The sequence below is a fragment of the Bufo bufo genome, chromosome 4 (assembly GCF_905171765.1).
Source record: "Bufo bufo chromosome 4, aBufBuf1.1, whole genome shotgun sequence".
In the NCBI taxonomy this organism is placed as follows: Eukaryota; Metazoa; Chordata; class Amphibia; order Anura; family Bufonidae; genus Bufo; species Bufo bufo.
In genome coordinates, this window is record NC_053392.1 from 389,541,025 (window position 1) to 389,566,302 (window position 25,278).

The window sequence follows — 25,278 nt, forward strand, 5'->3', positions numbered from 1 at the left end:
CACGGCCAGGGACGCTATATCTCACTAACTGCACACTGGATGAATGTAGTGGCGGCTGGGCCCCCGGCGGACAGTTCCTTGGCGCACGTCCTTCCGCCCCCTAGGATCGCAGGGCATCATTCTCTGCCTCCTGTAGCCTCCTCCTCCTACTCGGCTTCCTCCTCCACTGCTTCCACCAGCTCATCCGGTCAGCCACACACCTTCACCACCAACTTCAGCACAGCCCGGGGTAAACGTCAGCAGGCCATTCTGAAACTCATATGTTTGGGGGACAGGCCCCACAGCGCAAAGGAGTTGTGGCGGGGTATTGAACAACAGACCGACGAGTGGTTTCTGCCGGTGGGCCTCAAGCCAGGCCTGGTGGTATGCGATAATGGGCGAAATCTCGTGGCAGCTCTGGGACTAGCCGGTTTGACGCACATCCCTTGCCTGGCGCATGTGCTGAACTTGGTGGTGCAGAGGTTCATTCACCACTACCCCAACATGTCAGAGCTGCTGCATAAAGTGCGGGCCGTCTGTGCGCGCTTCCGCCGTTCACATCCTGCCGCTGCTCGCCTGTCTGCGCTACAGCGGAACTTCGGCCTTCCCGCTCACCGCCTCATATGCGACGTGCCCACCCGGTGGAACTCCACCTTGCACATGCTGGAGAGACTGTGCGAGCAGCAGCAGGCCATAGTGGAGTTTCAGCTGCAGCACGCTCGCGTCAGTCGTACTGCCGAACAGCACCACTTCACCACCAATGATTGGGCCTCCATGCGAGACCTGTGTGCCCTGCTGCGCTGTTTCGAGTACTCCACCAACATGGCCAGTGGCGATGACACTGTTATCAGCGTTACAATACCACTTCTATGTCTCCTTGAGAAAACACTTAGGGCAATGATGTTAGAGGAGGTGGCCCAGGTGGAGGAGGAGGAGGAGGATGAGGGCTCGTTTCTAACACTTTCGGGCCAGTCTGTTCGAAGTGGCTCAGAGGGAGGTTTGTTTAAGCAGCAGAGGACAGGTTCACAAGTCGCCAGCCAAGGCACTGTACTGGAGGACGAGGAGGATGAGGAGGAGGAGGTGGAGGGGGACGAGGATGACGCAAGTTCACAGCGGGGTGGCAGCCCAGGCCCATCACTGGTGCGTGGCTTGCGGGGATACGGTGGACGATGACGATACGCCTCCCACAGAGGACAGCTTGTCCTTACCCATGGGTAGCCTGGCCCACATGAGCGAATATATGCTCCAATGCCTGCGCAACGACAGCAGAGTTGCCCACGTTTTAACGTGTGCAGACTACTGGGTGGCCACCCTGCTGGATCCCCGGTATAAAGACAATGTGCCCACTTTAATTCCTGAACTGGAGCGCGACCGTAAGATGCGCGAGTACAAGCGCACGCTGATAGAGGCGCTCTTGAGAGCATTCCCACATGTCACAGGGGAACAGGTGGAAGGTGAAGGCAGAGGAGTGGCAAGAGGTCGCCAACGCAGCTGTGTCACGGCCAGCTCATCTGAGGGCAGGGTTAGCATGGCAGAAATGTGGAAAAGTTTTGTCTCCACGCCACAGCTATCTGCACCGACACCTGATACGGAACGTGTTAGCAGGAGGCAGCATTTCACTAACATGGTTGAACAGTATGTCTGCACACCCCTCCACATCCTGACGGATGGTTCGGCCCCATTCAACTACTGGGTTTCGAAATTGTCCACGTGGCCAGAGTTAGCATGTTATGCCTTGGAGGTGCTTTCCTGCCCGGCGGCCAGCGTTTTATCTGAACGCGTATTCAGCACGGCAGGGGGCGTCATTACTGACAAGCGCAGCCGCCTGTCCACAGCCAACGTGGACAAGCTGACCTTCATAAAGATGAACCAGGCATGGATCCCACAGGACCTGTCCCTCCCTTGTGCAGAGTAGTCTTTATTAACTGCCTAAAACATGTCTTGTTGTGCTACGGGCCACTTCTTTATTTGATACAAATTTTATGAAACCCATAGTTGAATGAAACTCTTCTCTGTCTGGGCGCCGGGGCCTAACCAGATGAAAGTGGCCGGTTAAACTAACGGGTGACATGAAGCCATAACCTCTGCCATGCTACCTCTGTCTTCTGTCTGGGTGCTGAGGCCTAAGTCAAATAAAGCGGTCTTCTGCTGTGCTGGGGGATATGAAGCTAATCTCTGACCTCTCTCCTCTGTCTGGGTCCAAAGGCCTAAATCACTGAAAGAGGCCTTCTCCTGTGGTGTGTGATATGATGCCAGAATATGTGCTGTGGGGCCTCTCTCCTCTTCCTGGGTGCAGGGGTCAAATAAACTAAATTGTGGCCTACTCCTGTGGTGGTTGATATGATGCCTGATTCTCTGATGTGGAACCTCTCTCCTCTGTTTGGGTGAAGGGGTCAAAGTAACTAAATGGTGGCTTCTCCTGTGGTGGCTGATATGATGCCAGAATATGTGCTGTGGTGCCTCTCTCCTCTTCCTGGGTGCAGGGGTCAAAGTAACTAAATGGTGGCTTCTCCTGTGGTGGCTGATATGATGCCAGAATATGTGCTGTGGGGCCTCTCTCCTCTTCCTGGGTGCAGGGGTCAAAGTAACTCAATGGTGGCTTCTCCTGTGGTGGCTGATATGATGCCAGAATATGTGCTGTGGTGCCTCTCTCCTCTGTCTGGGTCCAAAGGCCTAAATCACTGAAAGAGGCCTTCTCCTGTGGTGTGTGATATGATGCCTGAATATGTGCTGTGGTGCCTCTCTCCTCTTCCTGGGTGCGGGGGTCAAAGTAACTCAATGGTGGCTTCTCCTGTGGTGGCTGATATGATGCCAGAATATGTGCTGTGGTGCCTCTCTCCTCTTCCTGGGTGCGGGGGTCAAAGTAACTCAATGGTGGCTTCTCCTGTGGTGGCTGATATGATGCCAGAATATGTGCTGTGGGGCCTCTCTCCTCTTCCTGGGTGCAGGGGTCAAAGTAACTCAATGGTGGCTTCTCCTGTGCTGATTGATATAAAGCTGATGGTTGTGCCATCTGACATGGTTGCCAGGGTCTGATTCAATGGGGGCCTACTCCTGTGGTGGGTGATCTAAATGCCTGATTCTCTGCTGTGAAACCTCTCTCCTCCGTCTGGGTGTAGGGGTCAAAGTCTTTCAAAGTCGCCTTCTCCTGTGCTGATTGATATGAAGCTGATGGTTGTGCCATCTGACATGGTTGCCGGGGTCCCATTAAATTGTGGCCTACTCCTGTGGTGGTTGATATGATGCCTGATTCTCTGATGTGGAACCTCTCTCCTCTGTTTGGGTGAAGGGGTCAAAGTAACTAAATGGTGGCTTCTCCTGTGGTGGCTGATATGATGCCAGAATATGTGCTGTGGTGCCTCTCTCCTCTTCCTGGGTGCAGGGGTCAAAGTAACTAAATGGTGGCTTCTCCTGTGGTGGCTGATATGATGCCAGAATATGTGCTGTGGGGCCTCTCTCCTCTTCCTGGGTGCAGGGGTCAAAGTAACTCAATGGTGGCTTCTCCTGTGGTGGCTGATATGATGCCAGAATATGTGCTGTGGTGCCTCTCTCCTCTGTCTGGGTCCAAAGGCCTAAATCACTGAAAGAGGCCTTCTCCTGTGGTGTGTGATATGATGCCTGAATATGTGCTGTGGTGCCTCTCTCCTCTTCCTGGGTGCGGGGGTCAAAGTAACTCAATGGTGGCTTCTCCTGTGGTGGCTGATATGATGCCAGAATATGTGCTGTGGTGCCCCTCTCCTCTTCCTGGGTGCGGGGGTCAAAGTAACTCAATGGTGGCTTCTCCTGTGGTGGCTGATATGATGCCAGATTATGTGCTGTGGGGCCTCTCTCCTCTTCCTGGGTGCAGGGGTCAAAGTAACTCAATGGTGGCTTCTCCTGTGGTGGTTAGTATGATGCCAGAATATGTGCTGTGGGGCCTCTCTCCTCTTCCTGGGTGCAGGGGTCAAAGTAACTCAATGGTGGCTTCTCCTGTGGTGGCTGATATGATGCCAGAATATGTGCTGTGGTGCCTCTCTCCTCTTCCTGGGTGCGGGGGTCAAAGTAACTCAATGGTGGCTTCTCCTGTGGTGGCTGATATGATGCCAGAATATGTGCTGTGGGGCCTCTCTCCTCTTCCTGGGTGCAGGGGTCAAAGTAACTCAATGGTGGCTTCTCCTGTGGTGGTTAGTATGATGCCAGAATATGTGCTGTGGGGCCTCTCTCCTCTTCCTGGGTGCAGGGGTCAAAGTAACTCAATGGTGGCTTCTCCTGTGGTGGCTGATATGATGCCAGAATATGTGCTGTGGTGCCTCTCTCCTCTTCCTGGGTGCGGGGGTCAAAGTAACTCAATGGTGGCTTCTCCTGTGGTGGCTGATATGATGCCAGAATATGTGCTGTGGGGCCTCTCTCCTCTTCCTGGGTGCAGGGGTCAAAGTAACTCAATGGTGGCTTCTCCTGTGCTGATTGATATAAAGCTGATGGTTGTGCCATCTGACATGGTTGCCAGGGTCTGATTCAATGGGGGCCTACTCCTGTGGTGGGTGATCTAAATGCCTGATTCTCTGCTGTGAAACCTCTCTCCTCCGTCTGGGTGTAGGGGTCAAAGTCTTTCAAAGTCGCCTTCTCCTGTGCTGATTGATATGAAGCTGATGGTTGTGCTATCTGACATGGTTGCCGGGGTCCCATTAAATTGTGGCCTACTCCTGTGGTGGTTGATATGATGCCTGATTCTCTGATGTGGAACCTCTCTCCTCTGTTTGGGTGAAGGGGTCAAAGTAACTAAATGGTGGCTTCTCCTGTGGTGGCTGATATGATGCCAGAATATGTGCTGTGGGGCCTCTCTCCTCTTCCTGGGTGCAGGGGTCAAAGTAACTCAATGGTGGCTTCTCCTGTGGTGGCTGATATGATGCCAGAATATGTGCTGTGGTGCCTCTCTCCTCTTCCTGGGTGCGGGGGTCAAAGTAACTCAATGGTGGCTTCTCCTGTGGTGGCTGATATGATGCCAGAATATGTGCTGTGGTGCCTCTCTCCTCTTCCTGGGTGCGGGGGTCAAAGTAACTCAATGGTGGCTTCTCCTGTGGTGGCTGATATGATGCCAGAATATGTGCTGTGGGGCCTCTCTCCTCTTCCTGGGTGCAGGGGTCAAAGTAACTCAATGGTGGCTTCTCCTGTGCTGATTGATATAAAGCTGATGGTTGTGCCATCTGACATGGTTGCCAGGGTCTGATTCAATGGGGGCCTACTCCTGTGGTGGGTGATCTAAATGCCTGATTCTCTGCTGTGAAACCTCTCTCCTCCGTCTGGGTGTAGGGGTCAAAGTCTTTCAAAGTCGCCTTCTCCTGTGCTGATTGATATGAAGCTGATGGTTGTGCCATCTGACATGGTTGCCGGGGTCCCATTAAATTGTGGCCTACTCCTGTGGTGGTTGATATGATGCCTGATTCTCTGATGTGGAACCTCTCTCCTCTGTTTGGGTGAAGGGGTCAAAGTAACTAAATGGTGGCTTCTCCTGTGGTGGCTGATATGATGCCAGAATATGTGCTGTGGTGCCTCTCTCCTCTTCCTGGGTGCAGGGGTCAAAGTAACTAAATGGTGGCTTCTCCTGTGGTGGCTGATATGATGCCAGAATATGTGCTGTGGGGCCTCTCTCCTCTTCCTGGGTGCAGGGGTCAAAGTAACTCAATGGTGGCTTCTCCTGTGGTGGCTGATATGATGCCAGAATATGTGCTGTGGTGCCTCTCTCCTCTGTCTGGGTCCAAAGGCCTAAATCACTGAAAGAGGCCTTCTCCTGTGGTGTGTGATATGATGCCTGAATATGTGCTGTGGTGCCTCTCTCCTCTTCCTGGGTGCGGGGGTCAAAGTAACTCAATGGTGGCTTCTCCTGTGGTGGCTGATATGATGCCAGAATATGTGCTGTGGTGCCTCTCTCCTCTTCCTGGGTGCGGGGGTCAAAGTAACTCAATGGTGGCTTCTCCTGTGGTGGCTGATATGATGCCAGATTATGTGCTGTGGGGCCTCTCTCCTCTTCCTGGGTGCAGGGGTCAAAGTAACTCAATGGTGGCTTCTCCTGTGGTGGTTAGTATGATGCCAGAATATGTGCTGTGGGGCCTCTCTCCTCTTCCTGGGTGCAGGGGTCAAAGTAACTCAATGGTGGCTTCTCCTGTGGTGGCTGATATGATGCCAGAATATGTGCTGTGGTGCCTCTCTCCTCTTCCTGGGTGCGGGGGTCAAAGTAACTCAATGGTGGCTTCTCCTGTGGTGGCTGATATGATGCCAGAATATGTGCTGTGGGGCCTCTCTCCTCTTCCTGGGTGCAGGGGTCAAAGTAACTCAATGGTGGCTTCTCCTGTGGTGGTTAGTATGATGCCAGAATATGTGCTGTGGGGCCTCTCTCCTCTTCCTGGGTGCAGGGGTCAAAGTAACTCAATGGTGGCTTCTCCTGTGGTGGCTGATATGATGCCAGAATATGTGCTGTGGTGCCTCTCTCCTCTTCCTGGGTGCGGGGGTCAAAGTAACTCAATGGTGGCTTCTCCTGTGGTGGCTGATATGATGCCAGAATATGTGCTGTGGGGCCTCTCTCCTCTTCCTGGGTGCAGGGGTCAAAGTAACTCAATGGTGGCTTCTCCTGTGCTGATTGATATAAAGCTGATGGTTGTGCCATCTGACATGGTTGCCAGGGTCTGATTCAATGGGGGCCTACTCCTGTGGTGGGTGATCTAAATGCCTGATTCTCTGCTGTGAAACCTCTCTCCTCCGTCTGGGTGTAGGGGTCAAAGTCTTTCAAAGTCGCCTTCTCCTGTGCTGATTGATATGAAGCTGATGGTTGTGCTATCTGACATGGTTGCCGGGGTCCCATTAAATTGTGGCCTACTCCTGTGGTGGTTGATATGATGCCTGATTCTCTGATGTGGAACCTCTCTCCTCTGTTTGGGTGAAGGGGTCAAAGTAACTAAATGGTGGCTTCTCCTGTGGTGGCTGATATGATGCCAGAATATGTGCTGTGGGGCCTCTCTCCTCTTCCTGGGTGCAGGGGTCAAAGTAACTCAATGGTGGCTTCTCCTGTGGTGGCTGATATGATGCCAGAATATGTGCTGTGGTGCCTCTCTCCTCTTCCTGGGTGCGGGGGTCAAAGTAACTCAATGGTGGCTTCTCCTGTGGTGGCTGATATGATGCCAGAATATGTGCTGTGGTGCCTCTCTCCTCTTCCTGGGTGCGGGGGTCAAAGTAACTCAATGGTGGCTTCTCCTGTGGTGGCTGATATGATGCCAGAATATGTGCTGTGGTGCCTCTCTCCTCTTCCTGGGTGCAGGGGTCAAAGTAACTAAATGGTGGCTTCTCCTGTGGTGGTTGATATGATGCCTGATTCTCTGCTGTGAAACCTCTCTCCTCCATCTGGGTGTAGGGGTCAAAGTCTTTCAAAGTCGCCTTCTCCTGTGCTGATTGATATAAAGCTGATGGTTGTGCCATCTGACATGGTTGCCAGGGTCTGATTCAATGGGGGCCTACTCCTGTGGTGGGTGATCTAAATGCCTGATTCTCTGCTGTGAAACCTCTCTCCTCCGTCTGGGTGTAGGGGTCAAAGTCTTTCAAAGTCGCCTTCTCCGGTGCTGATTGATATGAAGCTGATGGTTGTGCCATCTGACATGGTTGCCGGGGTCCCATTAAATTGGGGCCTACTCCTGTGGTGGGTGATCTAAATGCCTGATTCTCTGCTTTGAAACCTCTCTCCTCCATCCGGGTGTAGGGGTCAAAGTCTGTCAAAGTCGCCTTCTCCTGTGCTGATTGATATAAAGCTTATGCTTGTGCCATCTGACATGGTTGCCGGGGTCTGATTCAATGGTGGCCTACTCCTGTGGTGGGTGATCTAAATGCCTGATTCTCTGCTGTGTAACCTCTCTCCTCCGTCTGGGTGTAGGGGTCAAAGTAACTAAATGGTGGCCTACTCCTGTGGTGGGTGATATGATGCCTGGTTCTCTGCTGTGGGACCTCTCTCCTTTGTCTGGGTGCTGTGGTCAAAATAATAGTAAGTGACCTTCTCCATTGGTGGGTGACTTGAAGCCTGATTCTGTGCTATGGGACCTCACTCCAATTAATATTGTTTAATTTTTATTTATTTTATGTTAACTCATCATTTCCCTATCTACATTTGTTTGCAGGGGATTTAACTACATTTTGCTGCCTTTTGCAGCCCTCTAGCCCTTTCCGGGTGTGTTTTACAGCCTTTTTAGTGCCCAAAAGTTCGGGTCCCCATTGACTTCTATGGGGTTCGGGTTCGGGATGAAGTTCGGGTCGAGTTCGGATCCCGAACCCGAACATTTTTCGAAAGTTCGGCCGAACTCGTCGAACCCGAACATCCAGGTGTTCGCTCAACTCTAATTGTAACATAACAAACAATAAAAATGGCTCCCAGTTGAAATAAATAATGTACTGAAATATTAATGTAACCATGTCATTGATGTTAAAATTTCTGTGATAAACATTTCTGTGAACTATATCAGTACACACTATGAAACAGTATGCAACAAAATGTAGCCAAGTAATATTAATGTTTGTACTATTTTCCTGCAGATGGTCCATGCAGATGGAGGCAAACAACATAAACAGAAACAATAAAATTGAACACAAACACAAAATCTATATTTGATAAAATTCTGCAGTAAAAAAAAGTCAGAGGGAAAAAATGACTGCAAATCACAACAAAACCAAGATTAAAAGACATACAGCAAATAAATAACAAAAGCAAATAAATAAAATATGCACAATTTGTAGTGTACTGTGTATTGATTCAGAAGATGTACGGTAGGAAGGCTTAAGGGTCCGTCGTTGATGGAAGGTGTCATGTCACCGAGGTTCCTGGCCTCGGTGAAGTAAGAGCCGGTATTTTCAGGTGTCAGCGGCAGCTAATACTAATTGACACTTTACTATTTTAGTATGGCTGTATAGCTGATCCGGGACGGCTCTTACTGGGAGTAGGCAAAGTGCTGGGTGGGTGACTACTCCCCACTTTCCAAGCCAGGTCTTGGTTTTAGGCTATAAAACACAGGCAGCACTGTCAGGTGGTGTGGATTACTCCCATCTGACAGTGGAGCTCTGTCAGTCTCTGTGTTGGGACCTGGGAGTTTGGGCCTGGATTAAGGCCTGCTACCTTGTTGGTGTGAAAGCAGGTGGATTCCGCTTTGTCCAAGGACTTCTTCTTTGCTGCATGGTGTGAACGAACACCAGAATCACAAGGTGACTGTTTTCCTTGAAACTGACTTTTTGTTTTGTCACTTAAAGGGGTTGTCCGGGATTGGGGACATTGCTGTAAGAGAACAACAAGCACATAAATAGTACATACAGTCCTGTTGTGTTGTACCTTTGCCAAACTTTTCTGATGCCGTTTTCCTGTCCTAAATTCTCTGCCTGAAGTGGCGCTTTTCAAAGATTCAGTGATGTACCAGGTCCCTTTCTGCAGAGCAAAGCCTCTGCTTCCACTTCGCAGGGAACCCAGTGACATCACCGCCAGCCTCAGTGATTATGCAGAGCGCACTGAGGGGCAGAAACTAGGCGGCAACACACTGTGCCAAGCCCCACCCCTCTGGTACGGTGATGTCACCGGGCAGGGCGTATTCTTAGCAAGGAAGGAGGGACTGAGCCAGGAGGCGCTTAGGGGCATGACTAAGAGGGAGGAATAGTTGCGTCAGGAGGCGGCATATGAATTAGGGGGGCGGCTGCACTAAGGAAACAACGCGATGCTGAGCTGAAAGTTACCGCACACATAAACACAGAGGTAAACAATCAGTGGGGGAATGTAGGAGCCCTGCTGAAGTGTAAAAATTCCTAAAAGCATCTAAGGGGACCTTCAATCTGCTATTAACAGTGATTTAACAGTTTTTTTTAAAAACAATCTTGATCCCGGACAACCCCTTTAATTAATGTGTGAATAAACACTGAACTGTTTAATTTAAAGACTTTGTTGTTGCCTCTATACTTCGTCCACTAACCTGCCTATCAGAGCAAACCCCCACAGTACTAACAGATGGCAATGGCATTATACTATTGAAGTGTAAGAAAATTATAAGCACAGTAGCCATAGCCATACTTTTTTGCAAACTATTTAAATGAAACTAGGGAGGGTGTTAAGCTCTACCAGAATACATGTGCTCCATGTGATAGTGTACCTACATCATGTAGAATGGCCCCCCTTACCCCCCCCCAAAAAAATTCATCCTGAATGTCTCTTAAAGGGATTATCCTACAACTAACTATAAAACTAATTTTTACTCACATATCTGGAGGACTTGTTTGCTTTGCTGTGAGTGGGCAGCAGATCATCAAGCACCTGCATTGCTATTATCTTTTGCTAACCTTTTCCTCCCCTGCATAAAAAATTCCTTCACATGTGACCCCAGAGATACATATTGTATGTAATGTCCACAGTTTTCTTCTCCACTGACTAGAGAAAGAGAGAGAGAAACATCTATATATTTTTATAAATTTAGAAGTATGGATGAACGAAAGATCTGGGCCACTTTAGCCAGCTTCACTGAAAGATCATTATTAGAGATGAGCGAATTTCTCAAAAATTAGATTCGGCCGATTCGCCGAATTTTTTGAAACATCCATCTCAATGTAGCGTCCCACTCTATCTCAGGATCACAAAGTTTATACAAAAATACGTATAAAATGCATAGTGCAAGTTGAAATACTTAGTAAAAATAATACATGTCCCAAAAAGAAAATAGAACAAAAGGACAGCTAAACAAGCACATCGAATTACATCACATACTAACAAGCCAGAATATAACCCATAACAATCGAAAGCATACAGACTAGTGTTGATCAAGCACCAAACTGCTTGGGTGCTCGAGTAGAACACCTCAGGATGCTTTGGTGCTCTACCGAGCACCCAAGCACAATGGAAGTGAATGGGAGAACCCGAGCATTAAACCAGACACCCCCTGCTCTGAAGAGAGGGGGGGGGGGGGGGGTCTGGTTCACATGAAAAGGTTAGAAATTGATGGAAACACCACTGAAATGGTAAAGGAACAGCAAGGGGAGGATGTCTGGATGCATCTTGGACTCCCAGGTCGCTGCTGGGAACGATGTTGTCCGAGTAGTACGCCACTTTTACAGACTGACTAAATACGCACAAAACCGAAGATAAAATCAATTTTAGAGGAAAAATTGTTAGGAAACATTATTTACTATATATTTACTTGTATATAAAGTGCAAGTGTTGCAAAAAATCACAAGAGAAGGGCCTCATTCACATTGTGGTACAATTGTTCAGGTAGTGGGACTCCTACACTCCCTGACTCACCTACATAACGCAGTTCACACTTGGAATCAGATGAGACTTTCTCAACCAGTCGCTCAGCAGTCTCCAGGCTGTAGTAAAACAGTATGTCTGGGGAACTAGGGCCCAGAAGTCCTCCTGACTCTGGCCGTGCAACCCTCTCACTGCAGGCGTCGCGTGATCCCCCAAACTCCAGGCTATTCAAAGCCTTGTGGCCCCTCAGTACTCCTGACTGAAACCACACACAGAGCCTCTGCTTCACGAAACACTTACCCTGACTGACAGTCTGGGCTGGGCTATTATCCCAGACTGATTGTGGCACCTGGTGCTGCCTCAGACCAGATGATTGCTGGAGAAGACATGGAAACTCCTGACATAAAACTCCCCTAGCAGCCATGAGGCCTGTCACTGCCTCACATACCCCCCACCCCCTTTATTCAAGCCTGGAGGGGTGAACACTAGCATCAAACCAAGATGCTCGTAAGAGGGCATCAACCTGGCCTACAGTTTCCCCCTATTCTGCCAGACTCAGGACAACAGCTCTTGGTTTATCACCAACATGAGTTCTTTACTAGTGTTGATCGAGCACCGTATTGCTCGGGTGCTCGGGGGCTTGGGCAGAACACATTGGGATGTTCGGGCGCTCGACTGAGCACCAGAGTATAATGGAAGTGAATGGGAGAACCCGAGCATTAAACCAGGTACCCCCTGCTCTGAAGAGGGGAGGGTGCCTGGTTCATAGAAAAATTTCAGAAATTGATGGAAACACCACCGAAATGGTTCTGGATCAGCATGGGGAGGATGTCTGGATGCATCTTGTACTCGCAGGTTGCTGCTGGGAAAGATTTTGTCCGAAAAGTACTCCACTTTTACAGACTGACAATAATACGCACAAAACCGAAGTAAACATCGATTTTAGAGGAAAAATTTATATGAAACATTCTTTCCTGTATATTTACTTGTGTATAAACTGCTGCCAAAAATGACAAGGAAGAGGTACTCCGATACACCCTTAGTTATACATAAACAAGGGCATCATACACACCTTTGAAAAATTATGATTGATGGCCTGCTGGTGACCCTCAAAAACATTAGTAGCAAGGGCCTGCTGGGGACCATCTAAAACATTAGGTGCGAGGGCCTGCTGCTGATCTGAGCATCTAAAACATTATGGGCGAGGGTCTGCTGCTGAGCTGCCAATCTAAAACATTATGGGAGAGGGTCTGCTGCCAAGCTGACCATCTAAAACATTAGGTTGAGGGCCTGCTGCTGAGCTGACCATCTAAAACATTATGGGCGAGGGCCTGCTGCTGAGCTGACCATCTAAAACATTATGGGCGAGGGCCTGCTGCTGAGCTGACCATCTAAAACATTATGGGCGAGGGCCTGCTGCTGAGCTGACCATCTAAAACATTATGGGCAAGGGCCTGCTGCTGAGCTGACCATCTAAAACATTATGAGCGAGGGTCTGCTGACGAGCTGACCATCTAAAACATTATGGGCGAGGGCCTGCTGCTGATCTGACCATCTAAAACATTAGGGGCGAGTGCCTGCTGCTGAGCTGACCATCGAAAAAATGATGGTTGAGGGTCTGCTGCTAAGTTGACTATCGAAAAAATTGTGGTTGAGGGACTGCTGCTGAGCTTACCCTCTAAAACATTAGGAGCTAGGGCAACCTAATAAGCATGTTGATTTGATGGAGAAGGATGAGAAAAAAAATACAGAACCATATACCCTTTTTTGTGGTGGAAGGGGTGCATGGGAATACAGTGTATTCAATACACCATAAAAGGCACATTTAAAAGGCCTTTATGTTCAGCCGCTTTCCTCTGGTGGAGTAGAGAAGTCAGGGGCAATCCATGCCATGTTCATTTTGATAAGAGTAAACCTGTCAGCATTTTCAGTTGACAGGCGGATGCGCTAAGCAGGTATTATGCTCCCAGAAGCACTAAATACCCGTTGTGACAAAACGCTGGCGGCAGGGCAGGCCAGCACCTCCAAGGCGTAGAGCGCCAGTTTGTGCCACGTGTCCAGCTTGGACACCAGATATTTGTAAGGCACAGAGGGAACATTGAGGACGCAGACACGTTCTGCTACGTACTCCTTCACCATCTTCCAAAAGGTTTCCCTCCTTGTTACAGTAGGCAGCGCATCAGGGTGAGGGTGCTGGCGGGGTGTCATGAAACTGTCCCAGGCCTTGGAGAGTGTTGCCCTGCCTCTGTTGGAACTGCTGTGTGTTCCCCTGGTCTCCCCTTCTCGGTTGCCCAAGGAACTATGTACTCTGCTGCCAGCGTTGTCAGCTGGAAATTTCTGGAGCAATTTTTCCACAAAGACCTTCTGGTATTGCACCATTTTGCTAGTCCTCTCCACCACAGGAATGAGAGATGAGAAGTTCTGTTTGTAGCGGGGGTCGAGAAGGGTGAACAACCAGTAATCGGTGTTGGCCAAAATGGATATAAAGCAAGGGTCACGGGAATGGCAGCATGACATAAAGTCAGCCATGTGTGGCAGAGTCCCAACAGACAAGACTTTGCTATCCTCATCAGGAAAATGACTCTCAAACTCCTCATCCTCTTCCTCCTCTTCGGCCTTTACACGCTGAACAGATGGAATAAACCTGCTATGGGTACTTCCCTCTGTAGCAGAGGCAACAGTCTCCTGCTCCTCCTCATCATCATCCAATTCGCGCTGAGAAGACGAACTGAGGGTGGTCTGGCTATCACCCTTTGTACTGTCTTCCTCCATTTCCACCTCTTCCACATGCAAAGCTTCCGCTTTCATTGTGAGCAGCGAGCGTTTCAGTAGACACAGAAGTGGGATGGTTACGCTGATTATAGCGGAATCGCCGCTCACTATCTGTGTTGATTCCTCAAAGTTGCGTAAAACCTAACAGAGGTCAGACATCCATGCCCACTCCTCTCTTGTGAAGAGCGGAAGCTGACTGGAAAGGCGACAACTATGTTGCAGCTGGTATTACACTACTGCCCTCTGCTGCTCACAAAGCCTGGCCAACATGTGGAATGTGGAGATCCAGTGTGTGCTCACGTGACACAAAAGTCGGTGAGCTGGCAATTGCAAGCACTGCTGCAGCGTTGCCAGATGGATGGAAGTTAATGATGACTTGCGGAAATGGGCACACACAAGGCGCACCTTCAACAGTAGCTCAGGCAAATTGGGGTAGGTTTTTTAGAAACCGCTGAACCACTAGGTTGAACATGTGGGCTAGGCATGGTATGTGTGTGAGCTTGTCGAGCTCCAAAGATGCCACCAAGTTACGGCCATTATCAGACACAACCATGCTTGGTTGTAGGTTGAGTGGCGAGAGCCACAGCTCAGTCTGGTCCCTTATTCCCTGCCACAGCTCTGCAGCGGTGTGCTGTTTGTCACCTAAGCAGATCAGTTTAAGCTCGGCCTGTTGCCACTTCCCCACTGCAGTGCTGCACTGCTTCCAGCTACTGACTGATGTTTGACTGGTGCTGCAAGATGATAATTCACATGTGGAAGTGGAGGAGGAGGCGTAGGAGGAGAAGGCGGGGTTGCAACCACTAATGTAGGTGGCGGCGGAAACCCTGATGGAAGTAGGGCCCGCAATCCTTTGCGTCGGTAGCACCTGTGTTATCCCAGGGTACGACTCACTCCTGGCGTTCAACGTTCACCCAGTGGGCCATCAGGAAAATGTAGCGTCCCTGGCCAAAAGCACTTGTCCATGTGTCAGTCGTTAAGTGGACCTTCCCAATAACTGCGTTGGTCAGGGCACGGGAGATGTTACAGGACACATGCTGGTGTAAGACTAGGACTGCACACCGTGAAAAATATTGGTGGCTGGGGACAGAGACGCGGGTCAGCCACCACCATCAGGCTGCAGAAAGCCTCAGTGTCCACAAGCCTAAATTGCAACATTTCCAGGGCCAGCAATTTGGAAAGGTGCACATTTACTTCTATGGTCTGTGGGTGGGTGGCTGGGTATTTTTGCTTTTGTTCAAAGGCCTGGGGTATAGACATCTGTATGCTGCGCTGAGACACAAAAGTGGATATGCTAGCTGATGGTGCTTGCAAAGGTCCAGGTGCATGGCGGGAGGCATCGGGCCTTCGTCTTGGACAGGGTATTGGCCAGCACGTAACACAGGAGAAGAGGAGGCAGTGGTGTGACCCGCAGACATTGGTTGTGGACCCAGGCTTTCGACTCACCTATTAGGGTGCTTTGATGCCATGTGGTGGATCATGCTGGTGGAGGTGAGGTTGCTAGTGTTCACGTCCCTGCTCATTTTGGTACAGCACAAGATGCAAATGACAATTCTTATATCGTCTGCGCTTTTCTCAAAAAAGCGCCAGACTGCGGAACACCTACCCCTTAGCAAGGGAGATTGCCGCAAGGGGGTGCTCCGGGGAAAAGTTGCGGGCCTGTTTTATGTGGCCGGCCTTCTCCCTTTTGCCACCCCACTGCCTCTTCCAGCCTGTTGCGGTGCTGCAGATCCATCCCCCTCTGTACTGCTGTCCTCGCTCGGCTTTCCAGCTTCCCAGGTTGAGTCAGTGACCTCATCGTCCAGCACCTCCTGGGACACAGAAGTGGATGTGCTAGCTGATAGCGCTTGCGAGTGTCCAGGTGAATGGCAGGAGGCATCCGGGCCTGCGTTTTGGACAGCGTATTGGCCAGCACGTAACACTGGGGAAGAGAAGGCAGTGGTGTGACCCGCAGACACTGGTTGTGGACCCAGGCTTTCGGCCCACCTATTAGGGTGCTTTGAAGCAATGTGGCGGATCATGCTGGTGGTGGTGAGGTTGCTAGTGTTCATGCCCCTGCTCATTTTGGTAAGGCACAAGTTGCAAATGACAATTCTTTTATTGTCCGCACTTCCTCAAAAATGCTCCAGACTGCGGAACACCTAACCCTTGCAGCAAGGGGGTGCTCTGGGGAAAAGTTGCTGGCTTGTTTGGTGTGGCCTGCCTTATCCCTTTTGCCACCCCACTGCCTCTTACAGCCTGTTGCGGTGCTGCGGATCCCTCCCCCTCTGTACTGCTGTCCTCGCTCGGCTTTCCACCTTCCCAGGTTGCGTCAGTGGCTTCATCGTCCAGCACCTCCTCTTCCACTTCCTCACTCTGGACTCCCTCCGGACTTGTTGACCTAACAACAACCTCAGTTATTGACAACTGTGTCTCATACTCATCATCAACCTCTTGAGACATTAATTGTGGTTGACTTATTGGCAACTGTGTCTCATCATCATCATCCACCACGTGAAACACTAATTACCGTTCCCCACCATCATCTTATTCTGACTGTGGATGCTCCAGAGTTTAGGTATAAGGGTACAAGATCTCCTCAAGTCAGTCTACAAGCAGGCATGGCGAGAGGCCCAAATTAAGGAATGAAAATGAAAACAGCTCCTTGAAAGAGTGGGATCACTTGCTTGCCAAGACCAGACTCCTGTTGACCAGACTCTTGGCTACTGAGACTGGGCTTTGTGGAAGACAGGGTGGTGCTTAACCGACTGGAAGCATTATCTGCTGCAATCAAACTGACCATCTGGTCGCATTGGTCTGACTTCGAGAGTGGTGTGCTGCGCCGCCCTGAAAACTGGGACATAAAGCTAGGTATTGTGGATGAGTGTGTTTCTTGTGCTATGGCAGCAGTCACAGTTTCAGCGCGCCCAGGGCGACGGCCTCTGCGTGTACCATCATCAGCACGGCCACTTCCCTGTCCCTTACTGCTCGCCTTGTGCATATTAAATGGTATATATGTTTGCAAGTATGTTGCACGTACAGTAGCGCATGTTTTGTAAGTGTATGCGCAAATAAAGTACAAAGAATGTTACAGACATTTTTAGGATGCGCACACGTTAAACAGGAGGTATAGCGCAAGTAATGTCGCTGTCACCACCGCCTAATAAAAAATTACACTGAATTAATGTCACTGACATTTATGTTGCACAAACGTTATACAGGATGTATAGCGCAAGTAATGTCGCTGTCACCACCGCCTAATAAAAAATGACACTGAATTAATGTCATTGACATTTATGTTGCACAAACGTTATACAGGATGTATAGCGCAAGTAATGTCGCTGTCACCACCGCCTAATAAAAAATTACACTGAATTAATGTCACTGACATTTAGGATGGGCAATCATTACACAGGAGATGTAGCGCAGATAATGTCGCTGTCACCACCGGCAAAAAAATTACACTGAATGTCACTGATATTTCGGATGCGCTAACGTTATACTGGAGATGTAGCGCAGGTAATGTAACTGTCCGCAGAGGACACCGTCTACGGAAAAAGTACACTGGATGTCACTGATATTTTTAGGCTGCGCCCACATTAGACAGGTGATGTAGCACAGATAATGTCGCTGTCCGCAGCGGCCAAACAATTGCAAGCTATTTAGTGCAGGTTGAGCTAAAAATATATATTACAGCCAGATATAACTATAGTCCTTAAAAGGACTTTTGGGTCTCTAACAAGTTTTAGCAATTTAGCGCAGGTTGCACTAAAAATTTATATTGCTGCCACACACAAAAATAGTCCTTAAAAAGACTTTTGGGTCTATAACAAGTATAAAAGCTAAAATATTCCTATTTCACTCCCTACACTGTCTCTCCCTTCTGGTCTCCAGCCTTCCCTGACTAAGACTGAGCCGAACACGTGTCATCGGGTGCTATATAGCACTCGATTACGCGTTCTGGCCAGCTAATCACTGTAATGCCATTAGCAAACATGGCTATGGCATTACAGTGAATGGCAGTACTTATCTCCACGTACCTGGGCATCTTGCAGTTATAAAGTCGACCATGAACTCTTTTGTAAACCAAAGTTAAATGTTACACCATCTATCCAACAGCTACAGCTTGTCCAAAACTGACTCGCGGAATAGGACTATAATTCCAAGCACACTAGCAAAGCTACAACAGAATCACTTAAAATAAAAAGAATGAAGGTGTTAAAAATAGCCCAGTCAAAGTCCAGACCTCATCCAAATTTAAATGCTGTGGCAGGACCTTAAACGAGCTACAGTATGGAGAAACAAATGCCCACAAATCTCATTGAACTAAATCAACGTTATAAAGAAGCGTGGGCCAAAATTCCTCCAGAATAGAGTTGAGCGAACCCGAACTGTAAAGTTCGGGTTCGTACCGAACTTTAGGGTTTTCGGCATCCGGACCCGAACATTTGCGTAAAAGTTCGGGTTCGGCGATTTTTCTGGCGCTTTTTGAAAGGGTGCAAAGCAGCCAATCAACAAGTGTCATACTACTTGCCCCAAAAGGCCATCACAGCCATGCCTACTATTGGCATGGCTGTGATTGGCCAACTGCAGCATGTGACCCAGCCTCTATTTAAGCTGGAGTTACGTAGCGCTGCCTGTCACTCTGCTCAGATTAGTGTAGGGAGAGTCTGCAGCTGCTGTGAGGGAGAGATCAGGGAGAAATCTTATCAAGAACTGGTTTATGTACTCAGCAATCTACAGAAAAAGTGTTTTGTGGGTGCAGTGCATAATTTTTTTAAGCCTGCCCTGAACCAACTACTGCTGAAAACGAACTTTTTTTTCTTCAGTTAGTCAATATGAATACATGATCGGCAGCCATTTTATGCAATGATAGTGCACCAGCATAGGCTATCTGCAAGTTCAGAAATACAGCTTTGGCATACTGGGGTGAAAAAACTCTAATATACTGCACATCTAAGATTACACGTGCATAAGTCAATGTCACATTTAGGACAAAAATACAGCTTTTTGGTTAGGGTGAAAAACCCCTCTAATATACTGCACATCTGGGATTACACGTGCATAAGTCACTGTCACATTTAGGACAGAAATACAGCTTTTTGGTTAGGGTGAAAAACCCCTCTAATATACTGCACATCTGGGATTACACGTGCATAAGTCACTGTCACATTTAGGCCATAAATACAGCTTTGGCATACTGGGGTGAAAAAAGCCTCTCATATACTGCTCATCTGGGATTACACATGCATAAGTCACTGTCCCATTTAGGACAGAAATACGGCTTTGGCATACTGGGGTGAAAAAAGCCTCTAATATACTGCACATCTGGGATTACACATGCATAAGTCACTGTCACATTTAGGACAGAAATACAGCTTTTTGGTTACTGTGGTGAAAAAAGCCTCTAATATACTGCACATCTGTGATTACACGTGCATACACGAGACACGGGCTGCGGTGGAGTAAGCACCTTCAAAACCAAGAAAGGGCTCAGGCCCCTCCTGCTCCCTCTTCTGCTGCTGCCTCGGCCTCTTCCTCCGCCTCTGGAGGAATGTTGGCAGCTGCCGCCCAGCAAACAGAGGATGCACCACCAACAACACCACCTCCGTCATTAAGCATCTCCACCATATCACATGGAAGCGTTCAGCTCTCCATCTCACAAACCTTTGAGAGAAAGCATAAATTCCCACCTAGCCACCCTCGATCCCTGGCCCTGAATGCCAGCATTTCTAAACTACTGGCCTTTGAAATGCTGTCATTCAGGCTGGTGGAGACGGACAGCTTTAAACAGCTAATGTCGCTTGCTGTCCCACAGTACGTCGTTCCCAGCCGCCACTACTTCTCCAGGAGAGCCGTGCCCTCCCTGCACAACCAAGTATCGGATAAAATCAAGTGTGCACTGCGCAACGCCATCTGTGGCAAGGTCCACCTAACCACAGATACGCGGACCAGTAAGCACGGCCAGGGACGCTATATCTCCCTAACTGCACACTTGGTAAATGTAGTGGTGGCTGGGCCCCAGGCGGAGAGCTGTTTGGCGCACGTCCTTCCACCGCCAAGGATCGCAGGGCATCAATCTTTGCCTCCTGTTGCCTCCTCTTCCTACTCGGCTTCCTCCTCCTCTTCTACCACCAGCGTAACTTTGGTCTTCCCGCTCACCGCCTCATATGCGACGTGCCCACCAGGTGGATCTCCACCTTGCACATGCTGGAGAGACTGTGAGAGCAGCAGCAGGCCATAGTGGAGTTTCAACTGCAGCACGCACGGGTAAGTCGCACTGCGGAACAGCACCACTTCACCACCAATGACTGGGTCTCCATGCGAGACCTGTGTGCCCTGTTGCGCTGTTTCGAGTACTCCACCAACATGGCCAGTGGCGATGACGCCGTTATCAGCGTTACAATACCACTTCTATGTCTCCTTGAGAAAATACTTAGGGCGATGATGGAAGAGGATGTGGCCCAGGACGAGGAGGAGGAAGAGGGGTCATCTCTAACACTTTCAGGCCAGTCTTTTAGAAGTGGCTCAGAAAGAGGATTTTTGCAACAGCAGAAGCCAGGTACAAATTTTGCCAGCCAGGGCCCACTACTGGAGGATGAGGAGGAGGATGGGGATGAAGCTTGTTCACAGCAGGGTGGCATCCAATGCAGCTCTGGCCCATCACTGGTGCGTGGCTGGGGGGATACGGAGGATGCAGACGATACGCCTCCCACAGAGGACAGCTTGTCCTTACCTATGGGCAGCCTGGCACATATGAGCGACTACATGCTGCAGTGCCTGCTAAATGACTGCAGAGTTGCCCACATTTTAATGTGTGCTGACTACTGGGTGGCCACCCTGCTGGATCCCCATTACAAAGACAATGTGCCGTCCTTAATTCCCTCACTGGAGCGTGATCGGAAGATGCGCGACTACAGGCGCACGCTGGTAGACGCGCTCCTGAGAGCATTCCCGACTGACGCCGGGGGACAAGTGGAAGCACAAGGCGAAGGCAGGGGAGGAGGAAGAGGTCGCCAACGCAGCTCTGTCAGCGCCAGCACCTCAGAAGGCAGGGTTAGCATGGCCGACATGTGGAAAAGCTTTGTCACCTCGCCACAACAACCGGCCCCAACTGCTGATATGAAGCTTGTTAGCAGGAGGCAGCATTTGAACAACATCGTGGAACAGTACATGTGCACACGACTATTCGTACTGACTGATGGTTCTGCCCCATTCAATTTCTGGGTCTCCAAATTGTCCACATGGCCAGAGCTTTCCCTGTATGCCTTGGAGGTGCTGGCCGTGTATTTAGCACGGCAGGAGGCGTCATTACAGACAGACGCTGCCGCCTGTCCACAGCCAACGTGGACCAGCTCACGTTCATTAAAATGAACCAGGCTTGGATCCCACAAGACTTGTCTGTACCTTGTGCAGAATAGACATTTATACCACCATCAAACATACATTCTTTTTTTTTATTTGTCCCAATATTTTGGGGGCTACCTACCCCAATAAAAAATAAAAAAAAAACATTGTTGGCTACCTGTTCCTCCTCTATTTCTGCCTCCACCTACAACACCACATTCACCGCCTCCTCAACCTCCGACTCCATAGCCACCTCCTTCTCTGAGTTGCAGGTTAATAATTTGTAATTTTTAGTTATTTTATTTCATTTTAAGTTATTGTAACGCACCTAGTTGATCAGTTAGGATCTCAACTGCGGAAGCAATGGACATGCACTATTATCCCACTGCCCTTGTTCTTGGCTGTGGGATTCGCGGTTACTCAGTATGTACCCCAGGCGTCTCTCTCAGTCTTGGGCGGAGAGTTTGGGGTAACAAAATCATTTACCGCTATCCATCTATTTAGTATTACTGCTGGAGAGGAAGGTCTCCCAGTATTACAGGAGTCACAAGTTAGTATAAGCTTGTGCACAGTTCAGAGTTAGTATCTAGTATGCAATAGGTTCAGGGTTAGTATATAGCATGTCCTCAGTTTAGTATATTGTATGCCATAGGTTCAGAGCATGTCCACAGTTTAGTATATAGTATGCAGTAGGTTCAGAACATGTCCACAGTTTAGTATATAGTATGCAGTAGGTTCAGAGTTAGTATAGCATGTCCACAGTTTAGTATATAGTATGCAGTAGGTTCAGAGCATGTCCACAGTTTAGTATATAGTATGCAGTAGGTTCAGAGCATGTCCACAGTTTAGTATATAGTATGCAGTAGGTTCAGAGTTAGTATAGCATGTCCACAGTTTAGTATATAGTATGCAGTAGGTTCAGAGCATGTCCACAGTTTAGTATATAGTATGCAGTAGGTTCAGAGTTGGTTTGGGAGTATCGTCTCACACCAGTCAGGAACCACCCCACTCAGAGTTCCAGGACATTAATCAGAGGAGGTAACAGGCATATACTTGCGGTTAGTTGGTCCTGGCTAGGAAGCCAGCAGTGGGGAAGCCAGTGGCAAGAAGGTAGACAGTCCTTCACGCTGTTGTTAGGGATCCAGGTCTGGATATGTGGACAGAGTCCTCAGATGCAGTGGAGCTAGCAGGGTGCGCACTCCATTAGTGGAACACCCTGCTTAGCACCTGTCTTCTATTTAAGGGCCGGACGGTAAGTGGGCGGAGTCACAGGAGGGCCCAGCAGCCACTGCGTTCCACGCTGGAGCGCAAGCCAGCGTAACAACACAGGCGGTCGCTGCGTTCCACGCTGGAACGCAAGCCAGCGTATCATCGCAGACGGCCGGTGCGTTCCACGCTGGAGCGCAAGTCAGCGTATCGTCACAGGGAGCCGCTGTGATCCAGGCTGTACTGTTACAGTTATTTCCCTATGCACATTTTTTTGTAGAGCAGTTGCCATGCTCTTAAGCACATTTTACTTCCTTTAACATCCCTCTAGCCTTTTCAAGGACTATTTTAGAGCCATTTTAATTTTAAAAAAGTGCTAATTTTAGTGCCCTAAATTGAAAAAATTCTTATTTTCAATTGTCGGGTGACATTTTACCATTTTTGGCGTATACAAACCCCTGCTGTGCCTGGGTGACAGGGGCCTAAATCTCTCAATATCCTCTGTTGTATTGCTGGGTGACATGAACTCCCTTTTTCCGTGAATGAACCCCTGCTCTGCATTGCTGACAGGGGCCTAAATCTCTCAAAATCCTCGGTTGTATTGCTGGGTGACATGAACCCCCTTTTGCCGTGAATGAACCCCTGCTCTACATTGCTGACAGGGGCCTAAATCTCTCAAAATCCTCTGTTGTATTGCTAGGTGACATGAACCTCCCTTCGCCGTGAATGAACCCCTGCTCTGCATTGCTGACAAGGGCCTAAATATCTCAAAATCCTCTGTTGTATTGCTGGGTGACATGAACCCCCTTTTGCCGTTAATGAACCCCTGCTCTGCATTGCTGACAGGGAACTAAATTTAGTGAAAACATCTGTTACTGATCGGAAGATGCGTGACTACAAGTGCACACTGATGATAGCATTCCCACCTGACAGCGGGTGCACAGTGGAAGCACAAGGCGAAGGCAGAGGAGGAGGAAGAGGTCGCCAACGCAGCTGGGGCACCAACAGCGCCTGAGAAGGCAGGGATAGCATGGCCAAAATGTGGAAAAGCTTTATCAACCTTGGAGGTGCTGACCTGCCCTGCAGCCAGTGTATAGTGTGAATGTGTGTTTAGTACGGCAGAGAGAATTATCACAGGCCGCAGCCAATGTGGACAAGCTTACGTTTATTAAAATGAACCAGGCATGGATCCCACAGGACTTGTCCGCACCTTGTGCAGAATAGACATTTGTACCAGCCTCAACCATCCATTCTTGTACTCAAGTGCACTTATTCTTTGTTTTATTTTGTTATATGTCCCAATATTTTGGGGGATACCCCAATTTAAAAATAAAAAATAACACAAATCAGTGTTGGTTACCTATTCCTCCTTCACCGCCGCGTCCACCTACACCGCCACGTCAACCTACACCGCCACATCCACCCATCCACCGCCTCCTCAACCTCCTACTCCTAGATCCAGATTGTTATTATTAATTTTTCAGCATTTTATGTTATTTTAAGTCATTTCCCTATCCACATTTGTTTGCAGAACAGTTGCCATGCTCTTAAGCACATTTTGATGCCTTTTGCAGCCCTCTAGCCTTTTCCAGGACTATTTTCGAGCCATTTTAGTGCCCAAAAGTTCGGGTCCCCATTGACTTCAATGGGGTTCGGGTTCGGGGTCAAGTTCGGATCCGTACCCGAACTCTTTTTTCAAGTTCGGCCGAACCTACCGAACCCGAACATCCAGGTGTCCGCTCAACTGTACTCCAGAACTATATGAGAGACTGTTAGTTATACACAAAAAAATTACTTCATGTTATTGCTATGTAAGGGATTAGGTAGTGGGATGGTCGTCTCCTGGGGTAGACGTCTCTCTCTGTAGCAGGCGCACAAATAAAGTTGCAGTCCACACGGCAACTTTGTGAGAACTGACCACAGCCAGTTGTATTATTTGGTTAAAATAAAACAAAGCAAACAGAAAAGAAAACCTATGCCTATCTGGCATGGACTAAACATCAACAGCTCTTGGCTATCACAATGCAGGCCTAGTATCTGGCACTACAAAAAGGTCTGTGTTCTCACAGCTTTACAGCACCTGCTACTTTCCCCAGGCTGGAGACCTAACTGAGAGGCTCAGACCTTTCTTATAGACCTCAGGTGGTCCTAATAAAGAGTCCAAAATGATGAGTGGAGTCAGTGGAGTGGGACCTCCAGGCTTTAATACCAGGTTGCCTTACATAGATGAGGTTACAAATCTAGGTGAAGTACAGACTCCATCTTCAAGTTACAAGCTATTGATTCATAGTGGGTACTTACACACATGGCTTTTCAATTTTTGTTTTAGTTCTGTTGAATAAATAATGAAATTATAGAATCTGTTGTTTGTTGTGGCTCATCTGAGGTTGTAGTTAGCTAATTTTAAGACTTTCTTTTTCTAAAACCAAATTCAAAGAGGCTGTACTTTGTCATGACTGTAGCCTTAAACATTTATACTCCCTCCATCATGTTTCACAGTTGGGATTAAGTTTTTAATTTTGGAGTGCAGTGTTCTTTCTCCTCCTAACATGTGGATTTGTACTTTCGTCTTATTTGTTCCAATGGGACTTGTGCCAGCTCAGCCCAGGACGAATCTGTAGACCTTGTTGAATGGGCCTTTAATAATAATGGACACTGTAACTCGGCCATTGAGTAGGCCAACTCTATAGTCTGTTTGATCCACCTCGCTAAAGTTGCTTTACTGGCCCTTTTACCCTTATTAGGGCCCTGGTGCTGTAAGAAGAGAC